Raw genomic sequence first — 8,345 nt, forward strand, 5'->3', positions numbered from 1 at the left:
AGAAAGTTAATTCAAATTAGCGCATTTTTGAAAAGGATGCTAATATTGATACCCTTTAATAGAAATTGTATAAAATGCTTGACACTTTTGTCCCATAGCTTGGTAGTTATAGGAAAATGCTATTTTTTAAGTGTGGTATGTAAAGGAAAGAAGAAACCATGAAGACTGATGTTAAGAAGTTAATACAATGAAGAAGTTAGTCATAATTCTGAGAAATAGTTCAGTGGCACATGGATGCTGGGTCAAAAAGTGTGTGCCTTTCTATCAGAGTAGGAAGCCTTAGGGTAATATGTGATATAAAGAGCCTGTAAGTGTTGTGAGGAACATGAGAATTGTAAAATATTTCAAAAATTACCTAGAATTTAATGACATTTTCCCAGACACACACACACACACACACACACACACACACACATGCACACACTCCTCTAAGAGAAGCCCAGATCAAGCCAAAGCTTGACATTTGACTTGCTGCTTGTGTTGTATTAACATGACCTCATTAAGATAAGTTAGATAAGGTTTGTCTTCAAGGCTCCTTCTTTCAATATTCTATTGTTATCTTAAAATACAGGATGGTTTTAGTAGCTAACTACATGGAATTCAGGATTGCACGGGAATCATATCTGTCAACATCGTTTGCTCAAAAAAAGGTCAACAAATAAAAAATAATTAAATTCAAATTAAAAATAATTTTGTACAGAACTATTCCCTAAAAATAGAAAAGTAGAGGAGCTGATAACAAAGAGTTCAAGAAGAAAAAATGTTTTGAAATTTATAGCAATTGTACAATATGCTTGATTTGTTTGAATTATGGAATGTTATGACATCTGTAAGTGCTCCTAATAAAATTAAGAATAAAAAATATAGAATCCTAAGCAGTCACATAGAATTTCTATGACATATCAAATTAATTAATGAGGCAAATTAACTGAATAGAAAAATCATATTGAGGTCATACAATGTTTTGATCACTCATTCTAACACAAAACTCCTTTTAGAAGCTTTTCTATTACAGTTTGCAAATATTCCATAAATTATTTTGAAATATGATTTATTCACATGGAAACACACACAAAATTTAGGTTACACTAAAGAAGCCCTGGTGATTCAAGGGATTGGCATTTTGCTGGTAACTATAAGATTATCAATTAAAATCTGCCCACTACTTCCAAGGGAGAAAGATCTGGTTATCTGTTTTCAGAAAGAAAATGTGAGGTAGTTTTCCTCTGTCCCATAGCATAGATTAGTTAAAATTGATTCAAAAACAACCACCACCAATGGAGCCATGTCAGCACTGAATGGTCGTGAGGTTATTGTGTGTAACAGGTTGTTGTTATTGTTGGTAGGTGCCGTCCCGTCAGGGCTGACTCATAGCGAGCCTGTGCACCACAGAACACAACACTGCATAGTCCTGTGCCACCCTCACCAGGGTTCTGATGTTTGAGTCCACTGTTGTCGCCACCGTGTCCATCCATCTTGTCAAGGACCTTCTACTTTCTCACTGCCCCTCTGCTTTACCAAGCAGGCTGCCCTTGTCCAGAAACGAATTTCTCCTGGTGACATGTCCAAAGCGCCTGAGACAAATCTGGCCATCCTTGCCTCCAAGGAACATGCTGGCTGTATTTCCTCAAAGACAAATGTGGTTGCTATTTGGCAGCCCAGGATGCATTCAATATTCTTCACCATATCATAGTTCAAGTGCATCAATTTTCTGTAGTTTTTCTTACTCAATTGCCAAATTTCACATGTACAAGAGGCCATTGAAAATACCACAGCTTGTGTCTGGCACACCTTATTCCTCAAAGTAATCTTGCTTTTCAACATTTTCCCCCCTAATCGTTTTAATGGGGACTGTACACCTTTTTATTTTGCCTCATACAGCTTTTATCACAATCCATAAATACATTGATTGTGTTGAACACATTAGCACCTTTGTGGCCATCATCATTCTCAAAACATCCACTTTCCACTTGAGCCCTTGGTATCAACTCCTCATTTTTCCCCTCCCCAAGCCTCTTTCCTCATGAACCCTTGATAATTTATAAATTATTATTTTGTGATGTCATACTGTCCAACGTCTTCCTTTACCCATTTACCTGTTGTCTGTCCCCCAGGGAAGGGGTTACATGTAGATCCTTGTCATCAGTTCCCCCTTTCTCCCCCACCCTCCCTCCACTCTCCCAGTGTCACCACTCTCAACACTTTAAAGAGATCTGTGTAACAGATTTATTATTGTAGCTCTTGTTTTATCTCTTGACTGCTACTTTCATGAGCATTGCTTGTGGATCCAAGACAGACAAAATTCTTAACAATTTTGATCTTTTCTCCATTCACCATGATGTTAACTATTGGTCCAGTTGTGAGGTTTTATTTTTCCTAACATTATTTGGAGCCCTGGTGGCATAATGGTAGCACGTTGTGCTGTGATGAGCATGACTGACAGTTCAAAACCACCAGCAGCTCATTGGGAGCAAGGCTGGGCTTTCTACTACCTTGCAAACCCACAAAGGATCACTGTGGATCAGAATTTATTCGATGGCAGTGAGTTTGGTGTCACTTTATGTTTAGCTGTAATCCATAGCGAAAGCTGAAGTCCTTGATCTTCAGATGGTACTTCGAATCCTTGTCACTTTCAGAAAGTATGATTATGTCATCTGACTATCCCAGGTTGTTCAAGTTCAAGTTGAAGAAAATACAAACAGATCTGCCAGAGCCAACGTAGGACCTTGAGTATACCTACCTGTGTTTTGAGACCATATGCAGAATGTATTGAATACTAATGACAGAAGACCTGATGAACTGTGTGATGGTGCGTGAGTAGAGTAAGCAGTCATCAAAAAGACAGGACAGAAAGAAAGGACCACAATGCCATTGCAAGAGTTACTCTGAGTGATAGAGTAGCTAAGTCAAATGGAAGACATGATGAAGTCAAAGTTCTGAATAAAAAATTTCAAAGGTCAGCTCTAGAAGGCAAAGTAAAATATTGTAATGAAATATTCAAAGACCTAGAGTTAGAAAACCAAAAAGCAAGAATAATCTCAGCTTATTTTAAACCAAAAGAACTAAAGAAAAACTCAAGCCTTGAGGACTATATTGAAAGATGCTATGAACAAAATATTGAATGATGCATGAAATGACACTAAAGCAGCACACATCTTTACCAGGATCATGTAAAGCATTCATTTAATTTGTTTAAGTAAAACACAAATAACACGTAGATTCTGAGGACTAGGAGCTCAGTAAGTCATAGAAATGGAAAAGTAGACATATTCTCTCAATTAAGTTTTCCCATGCCCACACACAAAATATATGATTTAGAGTCAGCTCAGAATTTGTCACAATATGTTATGTATTCACTAAAAGGTGACATAATTCAGAGTAGATTGGGACTGCAGGAAGTGTTTTAAGAAGTCTCACATCTGATTAAAGTTTTTAATGGTTTCAAGAAGACAGGTGGAAAATGGGAGAGGTAGATAAATCCAAGTGGCTACAGTGAAAGTATTTTTTTCATTATTCCAACTGTCAGTTTAAGCTTGCAATATGGAACTAGGGTTGTTTTTCCCCTAAACTGGGTGATATCTAAAGTAGCCACCAGAAACTCTATGGGAGAAATATGTAGAATTTTATCTCCATAATGATTGCCAGCCTTTCTTCTATTAAATTGTCATTCTATGATGCTCACCTTCCTGACACAATCACTGAAGACAAAGCGGGTGAATAAACAAATATGGTGAAGAAAGCTGATGGTGCCCGGCTATGAAAAGATATAGCATCTGGGATCTTAAAGGCTTGAAGATAAACAAGTGGCCATCTATCTCAGAAGCAACAAAGCCCACATGGAGAAAGCACACCAGCCTGTGCAATTGTGAGGTGTCGAAGGGATCAGGTATCAGGCATCATCAGAACAAAAAAATCTTATCATAGTGAATGAGGGGAGTGGTGTGGAGTAGAGACCCAAAGCTCATTCGTAGGCCACTGGACATCCCCTTACAGAAGGGTTTCAGGGAGGAGATGAGTCAGTGATTGTGCGATGTAGCAACGATGAAAAATACAACTTTCCTCTAGTTCCTAAATGTTTCCTCCTCCCTCACTATCATGATCCCAAATCTACCTTACAAATATGGCTAGACCAGAGGATCTACACTCGTACTGATAGGAACTGGAAACACAGGGAATCTAGGGCAGATTATCCCTTCAGGACCAGTGGTGAGAGTAGAGATACTGGGAGGGTAGAGAGAGGGTGGGTTGGAAAGGGGGAACCAATTACAAGGATCTACATGTGACCTCCTCCCTGAGGGACAGATAACAGAAAAGTGGGTGAAGGACAGTGCAAGATATGACAAAATAATAATTTATAAATTATCAAGGGTTCATGAGGGAGGGACGATTGGGAAGAGAGGGAAAATGAGGAGCTGATGCTAGGCGCTTAGGTGGAGAGCAAATGTTTTGAGAATTATGAGGGCAATGAATGTACAAATATACTTTACACAATTGATGTATGAATGGATTGTGATAAGAGTTGTATAATCCCCTAATAAAATGATTTTTTAAAGAAACAAAAACATACAAACAATAAAAGTCATTGCCAGCTTTGGAAACCCTATGGGATAATTCTATGCTCTGCAGTCACTGTTGAAATCACCTTAGACAATTGATTCAATTTTAAAAACCCTTAACATTTTAGAAAACTTTGAGTCATAATTACCCAGTTTAAAAATGCCAATAATTCTGAGCTACAGAGTCTATATTATAAATAAGTTTTATGTGTTTTGAGGGGGTAATTTTTTAATTAGTAATCAGTTGCTAATCACTTATTCCTAGATTTCCACTGATAATTATTAAATTTTACACACATATATAATTGTATGTAAATAATTAATTTATAAATGTACATTTAGCTCATTTTAGTGAGAATTAAAAATTATATACCTTTTTGATTATACCATCTCAATGATAGATGAAACAGAATGTCTTGAAGCCAATATATTTCTGTATTACCTGACTTAAATAAATTTTCATGTGTTATTGATCAACTATCTGGTCACAACATGTTACTCTTTTCTTCTAGGCTTTAGAGGTCACAGCTGCACTCTATTTTCTAGTCTTACTATTAACTATTATCTTGATGTCAAATGACTAATATTTGTCAATTGATTGACTGATGTCTGAGTGAAATTTGCTATTTCCAAGAAAAATAAAACTGCACATAATCATCTTTCTAGAGCAGTGGTTCTCAACCTTCCTAAGGCCGTGACACTTTAATAAGCCCTCATATTGTGGTGATCCCAAACCATAATTTTATTTTTGTTGCTACTTCATAACTGTAATTTTGCTACTGTTATAAATTGGGCAACCCCGCTGAAAGGGTCATTTGACCCCACAGGGGTCATGACCCACAGATTGAGAACTGCGCTCTAGAGTTTATGCAGGCACAGTGATTTATTTAACATGATTCTTCTAGAAAATGTCTTTAACGATCACCCATGACCATTTCCTGCATGCCTTTGGGCCAAGGGATAGGGGAAGACACTTGTAGGATTCCCATGTGTATCATTGGAGTCCCATGCTGTTGGGTGAAAATGAATGCTCTGAGAAGTAAGCAGGAGAACATATTCTCCCCCAGATTCCTGTGCAGTGATCCAGATCTAGATCCAGAAGACAGCTGTATCATCACAGGAGCAGCACCAGAACCAGAAGACAGAATGTGGGAGAGAATGGTGGGTTTCCAAGTCCAGGGAGCAGTAATGCTGGGTATTTTTGTGCTGGACCCTGGCTTGTGAAACGGGGTGCCTTTGGGCACTTAATTAAGGGAGATGTACTTGCTGACCCAAGGAGGTGAGGCTGAGTGCCATCAGCACGAGGCTTAACAGGGTACGGGGCTTTGGGCGCTTGATTCCAGAACCTGGATTTGCTGCTTCACAGAGCTGGGGCTGAAGGTCTCTAGGTTGAGGCTTACAGTGGAGTAGTATCCACTTTGCACATGATTACCAGCCCTGAAAGAACTTGCTAGCATGTCAAACTGAAAAAATGATGTCCTGGGTATATCTCATTTGCCTTCCAACCTGTTAACATCCTTAATAAACTCTAGAAGCATTAATATTGTCTGTTAGTTTTGTGTAGCCATTGCAGAGTATTAAAGCTGAATGAAAGAGTAGATAGTGTTGTTTGAGACATTAAATCCAGAAAAGCTTCTTAGGAGGATAAATATGGCCACGACATCTTTAACACATGTGACACTGTATGTAAATAGATCCAATACATCTAGTCTTTCACAGCCATCCCCTTAAGTGAAGGTGCATTTTGTACCCAATCGAAACTACTAAAAATGTAGATCGAAATAATATCTCAATGCTACAAACCACTTAATTTTCAGCTTGTTCATTTCACAGAGAAAATGACTCTGATGACATAGTGGTTACACATTGGGCCGCTGTCCTCAGGTCAGCCGTTCGAAACCACCAGCCACTCAGCCAGAGAAAGAGGAAGCTTTCTACTCCCTCAGAGGGTTATGCTCTTGAAAATTCACAGGGGCAGTTCTAGCCTGCCCTATTATGTCACTGTACGTCTGAATCGACTTGATGAGAGAGGGTTTGCTTGTTATTTTATTTCTCTCACTGCAACATCACGTCTCTAGTCTAGATGGTTAAATCAGAATCCGAGAGTGGATTAATGTCCTAATGACAACATCAAAACTTGTCAAACCAGGAATATTTGTCTTGACTGTGGAAACGGGAAATGAAATTTAATTGTAAAAAGCCACTGGGAACTTGACTGTTACCTGTATCTAAAGTCAGCATTTACTTTAACCAATATAGTCTGAATAGTTATTCTCTGATCTCTGGAAAAATTCTTCTGGCAGAATATCCTCCTTTATATTTAACTGATATTATTTTCATATAAGCCCTGCATGCATTCGTCCTTGAAAAAAATATTTTTTACCCACACACACAAAGCAAACAAGCAAACCAAAAATCTTATAAAACACATATCACTACACCTAGTAGCCTTTTATTTACTTAAATCTTTAAAAAACATTCGGACTTCTTTCTTCTTCATGTAATGGTCTAAATTCCCTGGGCTTTCTCATATGTCTTTTGTCCTCCACCATTATAAATTGTTCATCCTCTTAGGGCATTCTACGATGAAAATATAAAATCTGGAAATGTTTGCAAAAAGGAAAACAATGTAACTTGACACTATCCAGGAGAGAAATTTCTACTTTCCTTATTCATTTCATACTTGTCTTGGGATTTGACTGTTTTACTCAAGAATCAAGGTAAGAGGATTCCTTTAAAAAATGTAAGGAACAATTGGTCTTTATTAGATATGTTAATAATTTCTCCTTAATGATTAATTTTATAAGTTAATGTTTTCAATTAAAAATCTTTTTTCTTGAAATGCATTTTGTTAGATGCAGTGTATGATTATCACATGCTCTTAGAAAGAAATGATCTTATTCAATTGATGAAACCATCCTCATTCTCTGTTCATTAAAACAACCATTTTTCCAAGATTTTCATTTAAATGTTTATCTTACTGTAGGGCAGGACAGGACCATGGACATAAATCTGGGACTTGTATTAAGAATATCAATCAAGTTGAGTAATATCATTTTGATAAAAATTTTTTAAATCTAACAACTTAAATGTGATAATTTTATCAAAATTAAAGTTAAGAAATATTTGAAAAGAATAAGTAATCATTTTAGTATGAATTAGAATTATAATATTTTAATTATAATAAACCATTTTCTCCTTTTAACAGAATTCTAATCTCCTATCATGAAATCTGACTTGAAAAATCGAACAATTCCCCTAAAATCTACACAATGTAAATAATTTAAATTAACTTTAAAATGTGCCTTATTTTACATGCCTAGAATCACTGCCACATCCTTATTGGAAAGCTTATAACATTTTGAATGGTTCACTAATTTTAAATCTTTTGGAAGTCTGGTCTCTTGAAAATTAAAGTGATAATAAAAAATTACTACTGAATTTTAAATCTCCATGAGCAATATAGAGTGATTTAAAATTGTTGAAGTCTTTCAATATTTTATGAGCATTCTATGTGGAAGTGAACCCAGCAGTTTCTTTAGTTACAAAGCAGTCACTTTAAAACACACAGACACAACTGCAAGACTAAAAAAATATCCTGGAGCAAATACAGTGTTACTTTTAAGTAGATTATGAAGAGAAACAATCTAAAGACAAATTTAATGATATCATTTATCCAGTCGCTTCAGATTCCAACTCTGGCATCCAACTAGCTAATTATCCAAAGTCCCTCATATAAGGAAAGCCCTGTGTTCCCGAAAGGTAAGGGGAGATTCAAGGGTTAGCATG

Source organism: Tenrec ecaudatus, chromosome 11 (genome assembly GCF_050624435.1).
Source record: "Tenrec ecaudatus isolate mTenEca1 chromosome 11, mTenEca1.hap1, whole genome shotgun sequence".
Lineage (NCBI taxonomy): Eukaryota > Metazoa > Chordata > Mammalia > Afrosoricida > Tenrecidae > Tenrec > Tenrec ecaudatus.